The sequence below is a fragment of the Cupressus sempervirens genome, chromosome 3, assembly GCF_028749045.1.
Source record: "Cupressus sempervirens isolate cs-2001-9-10 chromosome 3, ASM2874904v1, whole genome shotgun sequence".
Lineage (NCBI taxonomy): Eukaryota > Viridiplantae > Streptophyta > Pinopsida > Cupressales > Cupressaceae > Cupressus > Cupressus sempervirens.
In genome coordinates, this window is record NC_143120.1 from 733,460,953 (window position 1) to 733,475,838 (window position 14,886).

Genomic DNA, 14,886 nt, shown 5'->3' on the forward strand with positions numbered 1-14,886 from the left:
TTGTTTGCATTATTTATATTTCTAGTTTGCATTAGCTTTCATGGTAGTATAATAATTCTAGGTTTCTTTCTTGCATTGCATTTCCATCTCACATCTTAGAATCTTTTGAGGGTTGGCTCACTCATAGCTATTTCCTCAAGGTATTCTCCATACATTTAGTCTTAGATTCATCTCATTTTGCATATCATTTATGATTTAAGGGATTCAATAGTTGTGTTTTGGGAGAACACATCTACATCCCTCACACTTGAGCACACCAACAAGGCCTCTTATGGGTGCCCTTGTTGAGCTGCTTTGAGGTTATGTGAAGACTTTTTTTTGTGGTTGCATAAGTAGTTAAACTCAAGTAGACTTAGTGGTTTTATCAATCTTACTTGAATCTTGAATGCATATGCTACTAACGTTCGCTTATTTATGCGTGCTCCCAACAGGTTAGGTTTTCCCATATACAACAAGCTACAAACACCCTACATACTTCCTCCTTCATTTCACCCACCATTAAAACCAATGCCACAAAAAGTGAAGCCACACCCAAGTTCGACTGTCGTTTCCAGTAAACATCTAGGTACTTTGGCCCATACATCTATTGTATGCCCTCCAAGAAATCTGAATCATCAAAATTGAAGATGTTCTTCAATCGTCGATCTAAAATCTTCCTATCAGAAGCTTGCGCTTGGTTATTTGAGCCCAACACAATATTTGCCTCCATTTTTGTCATCCTTTTTTTTTGAATCATTGTGTTATGCCATGACTTCCCCCTTATAAAAAAATTGTTTTGAACACTCTAGAAACAAGCATACACTAAGGTACCAAGTAATGATCTCACCATCTGACACACATTGGAGATTAAGATCTTTAGGTACCGTGAATTGATGAATGTCATTGGGGGATGGAGTCATAATTAAAGTTGCATTCCCCATATGACCAACAAGGATGCATAAAAATTATTATGTTTAACCATTGAAAACTAGGTTTCTCTCTTTAATCTAAACCAAGAAGTCTAAGGTCTTCATATATTTCATTATGAATCCCAAAGTTGCATTTGTGCCTATGTTGGCCAACTTATCCACCACCCTATTTGCTTCTCAATAGGTGCAGGAAACCTTAAAATCTTCAAATTCCAATAACAATCCTATGATCTACTGAATATGTTTATCAAGTTGCCATGCTTCCATCTTCCCTTCCTTTATTCCATTAATGATTATCTTTGAGTCCTTGCCTAGGTGGACTCTACAAATGCCCAAATTAGCTCCTAACACTAAAGCCTCTTTTGTCGCACAATGTTCTGCCACATTATTCATGCCATCATTCAAATGTTCAGCCATAAAGGAAAGAGTGTAGCCCTCATTATCTCTTGCTACATAATTGCACACTGAGACCCTCAGGTTTCCCCTAGTTGCCCCATCAAAGTTCATTTTAACCCATCCTTCCTCTGGTGGAGTTTAACATACCTCTCCCCTTGTCAAATTATGATTAGCCCTACCAAACACATGAGCGAGTTGAAATCAATTTTAATTTATTATATTTTATTATTAATTTTATTCTTTGTAAAATCTACATGTAATATATTCAACTCTATAATTCTAAAAATTTATTTTTCTATTTTTGATTGATCAAATAAATTAAGATCTTATATAATTTTATTTTTTTAAATTAAAAATTAAACAATATGTTTGACCCATGGGAGGTTCTTTTTTTTTCCACTATAAAATGGAAATAAATTATTTTAACCCTAAAGGGGTTTCAACAATAAAGTTGATAAGAGTTTTTATTTTTATGAAACTGGTATATTTTGTATGATAGATTATTTAAATTAGTTACTAAATTTTGTAAAAAATTTCTTTTGTTTCAATTGTCAAGATTTGATTCTCTTATAAATTAATATAAAAATTAAATTTAAAATTTAATATTATTTATATATTTATTTGTTGTAATCAACTTTTTGAAATAAATATCTAGTTTTTTATCATTGTATTATTAAAAAAAAATAGTATTATCTAATGTATCACTATCTATAAGATTATCACAAAGGCTATCTATTTGCGACTTAAGCCCATTATTCCAAAAATTATATTGATAGAACAAGGGGGCTTTGTTCCTGGTCGAAACAACTGAGGGAGCTATAATAGTCCATGAGGCCCTTCATTCCATCAAAGAACATAATATTTCAGCCTTTGTTGCCAAATTAGATATGATGAAGGCTTACAATAACTTGAATTGGTCTTTTCTTCTTCTAGTCCTTCATTAGTTTAGTTTTTCTTCTAGGTGGTGTAAATGGATTAAAGCTTGCATTTCAGGTGCACAATTTTCTATTCTCATTAAGGGTGCACCAACAAGTTTCTTTGCCTCTCCCCAAGGAGTTCGTTAAGGTGATCCTCTTTCTCCATTCTTGTTTATCATTATGGTAGAGGCCTTCAACAAAATTATTAACTCTTTTAATTGAAAAGGGTTATGGAAATGTATCAATATTGTAGGTACATCTTTGTTCATAACTCATTCTCTTTTTGCTGACGATTCTTATTCTTCACATATCCATTCTACCTTAGCTTCTTTCTTCAACATATCATTGAGTGGGTTGATGATCTTGACAAAATTGCTTTTAAATTTCTTCACAGAATCAATTTTTTCAAAAAAAAAAAAATTACTTCATTTTCTTTTCAAGCAACAATAATTTTGAGATGGCTTCAATATGGGTCAAATAAATTTCTATTCCTCTTTTTGACATCACACATCCCAATAATTTTCCTTCCAACATTCTAAATATACACTTATTTAGACTCATTTAGATACCAACATTATGGGATCTTTGTAATAATTTATTTAAATCTTTTACATGATCAACATTGTTCTTTAGGAAAACTCTCAAACAACCTATACAAATAAAGATGTATTTTTTTACATGTTGTTTTGAGTATAAGTGTTTATAAGAAAATTAATTGTACTAATATACTACTTCGAAGTCATAGTTAATATTAAAAGATATTATATAAACAATAGATTAAAATGTTATAAGAATGTGTAGTTGTACCAAAGGTTAAGAATATTAATACTACCAAAATGATTGGGTGTATATTTGCATATGATGATCTAACAAACCCACTAGTATCATTTCCATAAGTATAACATAAACGTTGATTATGTTCAAGGTGATATTATAAGTACTATCATAAGCATTCAAGGGTCTCAACTAATTCTATATGGATTTGTTGATGTTTGTCAAGTTTTATCTAGGAGGAATGTTGTTTTATTATGACACTTGGCTTTATAGAATAACATCGTAGTGAGATCTAATTGACTTGTACTAGGGTTTTTGGATAATTGATGCATGATAATGATATTTTGACTACGACTTTGTAAGAACATGCATTATTTATCAATGTCCTACTTTAGATAAAGTCAAAATTTCCTAAGAAACTTGTATTGAGGTAAGTTGGATCTCAATATGTAAGGTGTGTATCTTGGAGAACAATGTCATGTAAAAAAAACCTAGGCAAAGCTTATTCTATAGCCTAAGACAATCTTTGTGAATAGACCCTTGGTGGCCTAAGATATGTATTAGAGATTTGTATGGTTTTAAATTATATTACTCTTATTTGTTGATTTGTGAAGGAATTTTCTATGTCAAAATCATAAGTGTATTTCATTTAAGATATGTTTAAGTATCATATACGATTTAACCCTCATTTGGAAGTAGGTATACATACAATATTTCGAAAAGGGGTTCCCTTGTGACCAAAGTACATGGGAAGGGTTATTTCTAAGCAGTAGTGGGAAGTGGCCACCATATATTTCATCACAATCCTTCAAAATTTCAAAGGTAATGTGAGCCTAGTACTCATAGACTACCTCACCAAATATGGCTAATTTATCAATCTAATCCTTTTAGCACAATTAGAGTGAAATGGTGGGGCTTCTTGCAATAGTTCCTAAAAATAAGATTCAAATATACACAAGCCACTCTCTATTGTGGTCATTAATGGAGATTTATTGACCATGGCCCTTTGTGAGATAGAGAGCTTCTTGCCTTTAGAGCTCACAACCAAGAGTCGCATTTAAAAAAAAAACTGAAGTGCACTCCTGTTGTAATGAATCTAGCTCCTATTATGGTGTAATATATTTGGATTCCTCCTCTAATGACCATGTTATTCCACCTATTTCCCATGTCATCTCTACTATCCTTTCTTTTCTTTAGTTCTTGCTTTTGTGGCTTCTTCTACATAGGTCACTAGTTCTTCAACCCTATTTGCATTGGAGGCTTTATCTCACTTTGATATGGCCTCCTCAAGTGTATTGGGTGGTCCACATCTAGCTCAACATGATGTGTGGGTTCTTATTATTATTTACATTGGTGGTGTACAATATCTTGTTGAACTAAATCTCATTTTGATCACTCTTCGCAGAGACTTTAGGCTAGTTATGTTAATGTGGTGAAGGGGGGAGGTAGACCCCCCTCCAAATCCTCTCTCTATTGCTTATGTTTCCAAATATTCTACTTATATTCCTTCAAAGGATATATTTTTACCTCTTTCCTATGCCAAGATATCCCCTGTTATGGTTTGTGGAAAATATGTGGTGCAAAATATGAATTTCTACCAAAAATATGGATTGGTTTGTAGACTTACATATTTTTTTCCTTCTCTTTTAGCTCACTATTTTTGGGTGATGAATTCTTGGACAATTTTCCCTTGTGCAAAGGTTTTCTTATTGATTTGTTTACTTCTTCTAAAGAATAAGATTTGGTGCTAAGCAAGCTATCGATTTGGGGAATTAAATTTCTCTTGGAAAACCCTAGATAATCTCCTTCAACCCTCTTATGAACCACTCAATGTGTTTCTAGAGTAGGTATGCTTCCCAAATATTCCCCTTAATTTCTGGGAGAAATCTTTCTTTGAGGTCATTAGCAAATTTATAAGTCATTTTGTAAAGGTGGTTTTGACTACGGTTTCTATGGGTTTCTCTATCTTAGCATATATTTTTCTTAACATTGATACCTCCACACCTCTCATTAGAGATGTGATTTTCCTAGTGCAGGATAGGTTATGAAATTAAATAGTGAATTATGAAGTCCTCCTACTACAATGTTGTTGATGCTTCTTTACTAGTCACCTAGAAACTTAGTGTTCTCTCCTGCAATGTGAAGGAATTCTCACTTAGTGGATGGATGCTAATGATGAGAAATTAACTACCTATATTTTGATTATTTATCCAATGATGAACTGGCAACCAATAATGAATCCCTTTTAGATGCAGCTCATGTTTCAAATTTGCATGATGTTCTTGTTGTGATCCAAGCCTCTTTAATCCCTCCTCCAACTGATACAACTCCCTCTATCCATATAGACCCTTCTTTGTTTGTTTCTCCTACTTTGTTCCATTATTCAACTAACAATACATAACTTTCTCAACAATCCACCCCTTGTTCTAACATTTTTTCAAATAGAAATTCTTGAGTTATTCCCCATTCTAGTTGGGATTCTAATGATAGCATTTCCTAGACATTAGTTTGGTGACATAGGAAAAGTCATTCTTCAAGTTCTAATTTTTCTCCCCATGTTATGGGTGATTTTTGTAGCCATACTTGAGGTAAAATACTAGCCTTTATACTAGTGTTTTCTTTATTTTTTTAATTGTTGACACCTTACTATTAGTGTGTTGTTGATCTCTTTGGGTTGTGGTTGTGTAAGGGTTGACACCCTTTTTTTTGCTTATCTTAAAAAAGAAACTAGAGAAAATAGAGTATTCATAATGAATATAAACAAGTTACATGGTACCTTAAGGGTTATTGTTTAGTGGTGAAATGGAATCACTTTAATAGGATGTACACTTCCAATTCACTCGCTAAAGTATTCAAATATATATATGTGTAGGAAAAGGGAGAATCTCTGATTATGATTCCTTCTTGAATCCTAATTATATTAGCAAAACCCAAATGAAGGAAGAGATGGAAATACTGAATTTTAATTGTGGAAGGAATGTAATAGAATGAAAGACTCTCTTTAGCCCATGTGTGATAATGTGTATGTAAAATTGAACTGATTGACTAAATAACATAAATCCAAGAGTAAATTGTATATAATCAACCCAATTAAGATACACAATTATGCTAAAATTATGAATGGAAATGAAAGATAAATGACTCACCTTAAATGTGTAGAGAAAGTTGTGTTTTTCTTTGAAATTTGTGGATTTGGACCTATAATTGAAAAAATATGCCTATAGGTCTCTAAACAAAATGAAAAACCCATAAACTAATTTTCTGGCTGAGGCTTAGAGAATAGGTCGACTTGGTGGAAATCCTTCTAGAAGGATTTTAGTGGTGTCACCATCTTCCCAAGGTACTATAATAAGGTCGATCCAATTGGTCAACAACCTTTCAATTAATTATTTATAGATCTGCAACCAAAAAATTTCTATCTTGCTCCTACACACATAAAATTGAAGTTTTTGTTGTTTTGTGGATAAGGGCTTGCCTTGGTCAAGTCTTAGATTGAGGAATCATCCTTGAAAAACAAGATAAATGTTACAACTATTCACTTTGCTTATAAAAACCCTTGTTAATAAATAAATTTTCCTTGTCCTATGTTGTAGATGTTGAATTTGGTAGTTAAATAAGGATATCTCCACAAGTTGCAATAGACATACCATAACCACATCTTGGAGCCATGAATATCAATGTAAATCAATGAAGAAGATGATGAATGGCTCAATATAGAGGAAATGCTCATAAAGAATCCTTCAATGTTTGATGAAAAATCCTTTGTTTGAATGCTTGGATGCTTTGAATTCCTTAAAAAGAAAGTATAATCATATCATGTAAGTTTAATAATAGATTATGGTTGCAAAACGAAGCCTCCAAGTCTCCTTATATACTATTTTTTAGGTAGTAAACTAATACAAGTTAGCTGGGGAGTGGGATTTTAATATTTGGAACCCCAAGACATTTTGGGCCCTATGTCTTACAATCACTAGGGAAGAGGTCAGCCTTGGTTCACCTCTTCTATAATAGGTCAACTAAGGTTGACATGTTCCTAGAGAGAGGAAGATTTAGGGCCTCAAGAAGGCTCAAAGGAAGTGTAGATAGATTCAAGAAAGGTGGAAAAAACATGAGAAAGATCACATCGACAACAAATCCATCCATAGTCTAGGAAATCACTATATCAGTTGCCTCAAATCATGGTGAAGTAGAACAAACCAAAGATTTTATATTATTATGACTTAGGAGACAAAGAAACCATCAAGCCTCCAAGAGCCTTGAGTCTTCCTCATATCCAAAATCATAATAAGAGAGATAACACTACAAGGGGGGTGTAGTTATTCGACCAATAAGGATTGTGTGCCTTAGTGTGAACCCCATAAGAAAAAAAAGGGGGTGTATTTCTATAAGAGATGACATTGAATGGTCTAAAAAGTGTGTAAGGAATGATAGTCAATCCGTTGAGGGATCCAACTTCAAGGGAGTTCCATGTACCAAAAAGAAGAAGAAGAAAAAAAACCTAGGCATAAGGATGTTGGTATCCTTAAGGTATCAAAATAGGATAAGGCTTCCCAGACTATTAATACTCCAAAGAAGGATTGCAAGAAATGATTGGGCCTCCCAAACTATCAGTAGTTTAGAGAGAGTTCTAGAAAGGCCAAGCCCTCAGAAATTATCAATAGTTCAAAGGAAACCAATAGTTTGTAATAAAGAGAGAGAGAGAGAGAGAGAGAGAGAGAGAGAGAGAGAGAGAGAGAGAGAGAGAGAGAGAGAGAGAGAGAGAGAGAGAGAGAGAGAGAGAGAGAGAGAGAGAGAGAGAATGCATAGATTTGAGGATAACCTAGAACTCATACCAACCATACAAGGCTAAAGTACTCTAATACATACTCATAATCCATTATTTCTACTCCATGATCAAAAGATGAGCAGAGTGTATGCCCCCACATTAAATCAATTGCAAATGTCTTAATGGTAGCAATAGTGTTAATGGAAAAATACATGCATCCATAAAGAACAGTTTCACTATGATATTCCTCCAAGAGAAAGAAAATATCAAGGGAAATAAGCACATGAAAAAGAAATAGAACACGAAGGGATCTACAAACTTTTGGGGTTGGTATGATCATATGATAATATGTAATATTATATTAAGTATGAAATGTTGTCATTCCCCAAAGGAAGTAGAACTACAACACAATGGAGGAAAAGACACATAAGAGATACAAAGAAGTCTTTTTGGGACAACAACATGGAGACCAAAAAGAATAGGTGCCACCATGTTATAAGCAACCAAGAAGACTATATAAAGATACATGTATGAATAATAAAACATGTACAATGTAACATGTAACAACAAATAGAAGAATGTATACAATAGGTTTGATTACTTTATCCTCTTGAGATAACAAAGAAACACATATTGTCTAATGCAATCTAAACAAAACATATAACAAAGAACACAACATGAGAACACAAAGACTACCATGCTAAAGGAATTTCACTTTAAGGATTCTCTATTCCCCTCTGCACTTTCGCCCTCACCCCATCTCAATCTAAAATGTTAAGGAAGAATAGAGAATTATGATAGGAATGATATCTAAGATAGTAGGAATGACAACTAGATCCAAGAAATGACTTTGGCGCAAGTCAATGGACTCGTCACTACAAGTGATTGTAAGATGTTTAGAAAACATGTTAAGCAAATAATAATCCATATCAATATATTCATCATTTCTACTAACATGTTCATCATCAAGATTATCTTCCATATTAAGATTAATACAATCTAAAATACAAACAATATCATCTTGCTTATCCATTTACATAATGTTACCTTGATTAAGTTCTTCTGAAGGTTCAAGCATGGGTTGATCAAAGGAAGGTAAAGGTTGAGATGAAGATGTGGGTTGAGAAGCAAGATAAAATTCCTTATCCTTAGCTTGATGATTGTTGCAATTATTATGAGCATGTTGATTATGAATGATTTTGAGAGATAGACTAAAAGGATAAGGATAAACTATCATAGGTTTTGAAGAGGGATTGACTATAGGTTCAGGAATAGTAGTTGAAGGAATGGATGAAGAGGGTAAAAAAGGTTCAAAAATAGTGGTTGAAGGGAAAAATAGGGTAGGTAAGATAGGTACAGGAGGATCATCCTTAGGAAGGCTAAGATCTAGAATCTTAGCCATTGTGTATTGTTGATAGGAGTGATAAAAATGATTAGGGTGAGTACATGGTCTTTCAAGAAGAGATGGCCAGTAAAATTCAATCTCAATACAATCTCAAGGACATTAAGGTTTATAAAGGGAATTTTTAATGTGATAATTTATCTAGTACAAAGAAATTTAACACATTTATGAATAGGAGAAGCTACAACTTGCATGGAAGTAAGCCATGAAACAGTAAGATTAACTTGAAATTGATCAAAAGTAGGAATAAAAACAAAGTAGTATAAATAACTCTACTAGAAAGAGTGACAAAACTGCGAGGACAATAAAGAAAACCAATTAAATTTTGAATCCACACACTAGAAGTATTGTAGGTATCTTTATGTAACCCTTTTAAATAAAGACATTCTTCAGTGATCACATTCACAAAGAAAGAAGAATCAATCAAAACACCATGGGAGGGAATATGAAAACCCTAGAAGTAATATAAAGAGGACCATTAGGTGCCTTAAACATATCCCAATGACTAAAGTTGATAGAAGGTGATTGTTTAGGTTGAAGTGGAGGTGAAATTAGAGGTTGAGGTTGAGACTCAATGTGATTAACCACATTATTATCTTCTTCTATCTTATCATCATAATTAATATTATTTTCAAAAGAAGGTTGATTAATGACATTTTTTGAATGTAAAGGAAAAGGATTAGTGCAAATTTGTAAATCTTGCTTAGGAGGTGAAAAAATGTATCCAAACTATTATCCTCAATATCCATAGATATAGCATTAGAATCAATAAGGTCTTGGATATGATTCCTCAAAGCATAAATCCTTTGAGTATCATGACTTGATTGGCTATAGCATTACAAAAAGGATTTGAATCAAACAACTTAGGCATCAATTTTCTAGTGTCAATAAGAAAGATAGGAGGAATTTTAATAATTCCAACATGAATATATTTAGTCATCACCTTAGGAAAAGGTTCAAATAATTGAGTGTATGTACAATTAGGATGATACAAAAAGGAAAAAGTAGTTGAACCTTTAGATGTAGTAGCCACTTGATAAAAAACTGTGTTGATTGACTTGATTTTGATGAAATAGTTAGGTTTGGAAAACTTATTTTGATTACCAGTTGCATCACTCTTATCAATACTAATAGGAGCCATCAGAGTGGAGCTCTCAAGTTGTCTCACTTGTAACTTGTAATGTTGAAGCACTGCAAAACAATGAGATAATGAGTTATACTCAGAAATGAGAATATTATCTCTAATTTATTTCTATAGATCAAAAATAAAAATGTGTTGAATATCATGACCAGGAACAAGATAAGAAATTTGAGCATAAAAGTGTTTAAATCTACCAATAAAGTCAATAAATTTTCCTTAACATTTTATTTTCAATGCATTAAAACAGTCAAAAAATTTGTAGGCCAATATTGCTTTGAAATTTTTGAGTGAAAGCATCAATAAGGGTTTGAAAAGAATTGATAGAATGGGGGGTAAAGCTCAATACCATTATAAGGCTCTATCCCTAAAGGTGTATGAGAATAACTTAGCCATAAGCCTATAGTCATGAGAAAAAATGCTATATAAAGTCTACAAAGTCTTAACATGAATTGTGGGATCACTCTTACCATTATACATCTCAAGACAAGGTACCTCAACATATTGTGGTATAAAAACATGTAGGATATCTAAGGGGATTATGAATATCACATGTAGGGATGGTGTGTTGAGATTCAGTGAATTGAGCCACTTGTTGTTGTAACATAGTGATAGTTTGAACCAAGCTACTAATAGTCAGATTAGAAGATGTGATAGTAAACTATTATATGTGTTAAAAAAATTATAGGAAGTGGAAGGAAGATGAAAAGATGTTGGTGGAGGACTACAAGGAATAGGTAAAGTATTGGAATATGTAAAAGGAACCACATTATATAAAGGTAAAGAATAAGGCATAGAAGTAGGAGGAACACTCTTGAGAAGTGAAAGGTTTGAAAGACCAACACTTAAAGGAGTGGAGACTTGTGTAGATTTCTTCATAAGAGGTGAAACATATGTATGGATGCTAGAAAGAGTGTTGGAAATCAGAATAGAAGGTTCAATGGTTGTGGAAGGAGGAATGCATCCTAACTCTAAAGCACATTGTGTTAAAGGCTTAAGCATGAGTATTAATAAGGTGAAATATACCATGCAAGATAGAGATGTTATTGTCATCATTATTAACTAAAAAGATTCTTAATAGCCTAATAGAAGAAACACTATTAGGATTTTTATGTTCTTCCACAATCTAATTCTCCAATTTATCAAACTCATGGGAGACATTATCAACTTGGGATAAGATGAGTGAGAAGAGTTATGCTCCATTATAGGATTGAGATCTTGAAAGATATTAGTGTCATAACTAGTTCTAGGAGAAGAAATGAATCATGACTAAAGGAGACCATGATTATATAACTTCTCCTAACAAGGATGGTTGGACTTACTGTAATTAATCTCATAAAAAGAGAGGTCACAAAAGAAAACTCTAATGAGATCTAACCACACACAAAATATAGTTAAATCTAATTCTAAAATTAATAAAAGAGAAAGTAAAAACCCAAAATAAACAATCTAACTCCAAAAAGAAAGGGGGACAAGTTGGCTTTACCAAAATGTTTAGTGTTGAAATGAAAGTTCTTTAATAGGATGCAGGTCTCTGCTTTGCTCACTAAAACATTCAAATATATGTGCATAGAGAAAGGGAGAATCTCCAAATATGATTCCTTCTTGAATCCAAATTAGATTTGCAATACCCAAATGAAGGAAGGGATTCCAATACTAAATTAAAATTATGGAAAGGAATGCAATACAAGGAAAGACACTCTTTAGCCTGTGTGTGATAATGTGTATGCAAAGTTCAACTAATTGACTAAAAAATGTAAATCTAGATGTCAAGTGTATACAATCATCCCAATTAAGATACAAAATTATGCTAAGATTATGAAAGATAAATGATTTTCCTTGAAATGTGTAAAGGAAGTTGTGTCTTTCTTTGAAAAGTGTGGATCCAAACTTGCAACTAAAAATATGACTATAGATTTTTGAATAGAAAGAAAATCCCATAAATTGATTTTCAAGTCGAGGCTCAGAGGATAGGTTGACTTGGTGGAAATACTCTCGAAAGGATTTTTATGGTCACAGTCTTCCTGGGGTACTTTAACAAGGTCAATCCAAATTTGTCAAAAATATTTAGGGAGTTATTTCTAGATTCATAACCACAAATTTTCTATCCTTCTCCTGCACACATAATATTGGGGTTTCTGCTATTGGGTGAATGAGGGCTTCCCTTGGTCAAGCCCTACATTGAGAAATAAACCTTTAATTGAAAATATAAATGCATGTAAATGAAATGAGATAAACATAAGTTTTCACCTTTCTTGTAAAAAACCTTGCCAATAAGGATTTTCTCTTGTTGTAGGCTGTAGATGTTGAATTCAGTATGTAAATGTAGGATACCTCCACAAATTTAAATGAATCTACTATATCTACTATAACCATATCATGGAGCCATAGATGTCAATGTGCATCAATGAAGAAGATGATAAATGCTTCAATTTAGATCTTATCCCTTGATGGCCAACAATACGCTAGATCTTGAAGAGGAAATGCTCACAAAGAATCCTTCAATGCTCGATGATAACTCCTTTGCTTGAATTCTTTCAATTTTTTAATGTATTTGAATGCCTTGAATGTGAAGTATAGTCATATCATGTAAGTTAAAGATTAGACCATGGTTGCAAAATGAAGCCTCCAAGTCTCCTTATATATTATTTTTTGGGTGGAAAAACAATACAAGCTGATCGAAGAGTAGGAGTTTAATATTTGGAACCCCAAGACATGTTGGGTTTCATGCCTTGAAATAACTAGGTAAGAGGTCAAACTATACTGGAATAGATTGAATTGAGCTCAACCTCTTTTAGAACAAGTTGGATTGGGTTGACTTTTTCCAAAAGAGGGGAGGGTTAAGGCTTTTAGAAGGATCAAAGGAAGTGCATATAGATTAGGGAAAAGTGGAAAAAAATAGGAGAACGAGCACACTGAGCACAAATCCATCCATGGTCTAGGAAGCAACTATGTGATGGGTTCTGAAAGGTCTTAAAAGATGGGTCAGTCCATTTTAAGATAATACAATTCTTATTAATAATCATGATTTTATATTTACTAATATTTTTTAATATATCCATTCTCTTTTCTAGGTACCCAATTTGTTACAACTCTTCACTAAATTATTAGTGAAACAAGAACATCCAAGTAATAGATAAGTTATTGGAGGGGTATCTACATTCATTCACTTTAAGTAGGTAAGCTCAATAGGTGAATTTGTTACCATTTGAAAAAGTATAGTTTGATGCTTTGACAATTCTTTAAAAAGTCCCCTATTTATAATTTAATGTAGATACCATTACCAATTTATTAGGTTATAGTAAAATGTGACACTAAAGGTTTTAGTTGTAGAAAGAAAATAACCACTAATAATACACACTTTTTAGACTCAACAATAATTCAACTTGTAAAAAATAATAAGTTAACAAGCATCATAGAAAAAAGAGTGTTGAACTAGGTGATTGGGGTTTCTTGAGATTTTAACCTTGTTGGTAAACAGATTTGTCACAGTAGAATTGCCCAACGGAGTGTGTGGCAAACCGTTCACAACAGTTGGATAGGCCCTTGATATTCGGCCTTCCTCTGCGTTTGGAGGGGCAGCTCCCTCGTATGATGTAATTTTTAAAGGATTTTCAAATAAAGAATCTAAAACTTTAAAGACCAGGAGAAAGTCGTTCAGGACGAATGCACCACATGCCCTCACAACCTTCTTCAGTAATCAAGATTGATAACAAAGGCAATCAAGAACTACGCTTGAAGGCAACCAGTATTACCAAGTACACTCATTATCATCCGTAAACACTCGCATAGCACCATGAGAATGTCTACTACTGCATATAACAATTTTGATTTTAAAATAAGAAACCCAAAGCACATCTCATTTCATTTCCTTGCACCAAGAAAGCAATAGAGATTTTTCAATTTCAGAGATAAAAAGTGTACATACTTTCCAAAATTTATCCCTCGATCAAAATTTCAGCATAGTGTTCCCTTATTTTTAAAACCAAAAAGTCCCTTTACAAAGCCAAAAGGTGTCCTTATATAGACATAGAGGTTAATAACTACCTCTCTGAGGTTAATAACCACCTCCGAAATACGAAATTTTGGAAGGTTAATTAACCTCAAGAAAATTAACCTATACAAGGAAACTCGTAAAAATAAAACTTTAGCTAGAGTTCCTAAAAACGTTTGCATATACAATCACTAATTCTTCCAGCTATTAGCCCTATCTATCCAGACACAATTGATCTATCTCGAAAAGCCCTGTAAGCATCTCGGATGAGCATCATTGATTCATAGTTCGGAATGAACACGTTTTCCATCCTGAGTTTGGCTGTGAGGTATCTATCTTGGATTTCTTCTGACTCCTGTCGATAGGCTGAAATGTTACAATCTCCCAGCGTGACTGCAACTAGGCTAAGCTTCATCATAGTTTCATCATTTGATACATGGTTCTCTATTTCTGAATGAATCTGAACACTGAAGGAATCAAGGAGAAACTGGCAATCAACATGCTGAAGATCACTTACTGGCACCCCACCTGTGATAGTAGAGATTAATTCATCTGTACTTTTTGTTTTCAGTTGCTCCAAAGAAGTTATTAA